This window comes from Pygoscelis adeliae, unplaced genomic scaffold, assembly GCF_000699105.1.
Source record: "Pygoscelis adeliae isolate BGI_AS28 unplaced genomic scaffold, ASM69910v1 Scaffold407, whole genome shotgun sequence".
Taxonomy (NCBI): Eukaryota; Metazoa; Chordata; class Aves; order Sphenisciformes; family Spheniscidae; genus Pygoscelis; species Pygoscelis adeliae.
In genome coordinates, this window is record NW_008825251.1 from 916,288 (window position 1) to 916,808 (window position 521).

Consider the following 521-nt stretch of genomic DNA (forward strand, 5'->3'; position numbering starts at 1 on the left):
GAGCCCACAGGACCGGGAGCTCCTCTTGGTGACTGCAGGACTGGGATGCGGCACAGGGTTGCTGATGAGCAGGAAACGTGAGCAAGACCTGCTGCCCTGGGGAGATGTCCCAGGGCCGGTCCCTGTCCTGCCTCTGGTGAAGGGTAGGAGCTCCCCATCCCTGCTCTTCCCGGCTCCAGACGCCAGCTCAGGAATGGGCCAGGTCCCTTGCCTTTCTCCACTCCAGGCCACTTTTTAGAGGACCTTCGAGGGGCTGTTTAACCCGGTCCTTCTGGTGGCTCGCAGACCAGGGCAGAGGCAGGGCTCGGCGCTGACTGGCTGGTCCTTCTGGCCGCCGTTCCCTTTGCAGCGTGGTCCCATTAACAGAGGCTTTCAGCCAGCCTCGGTGCAGCCTTCGGACGTCCGCAGGGCCTCTCCGTGTAACCAACCCAAATGGGCCGCCGGGCCACAGGCAGTCCCATGCCTGCCGGCAGGGATGTGACCCAGCCGTGGCGGCGCAGCCAGGGGCGGCTCGGGGAGCC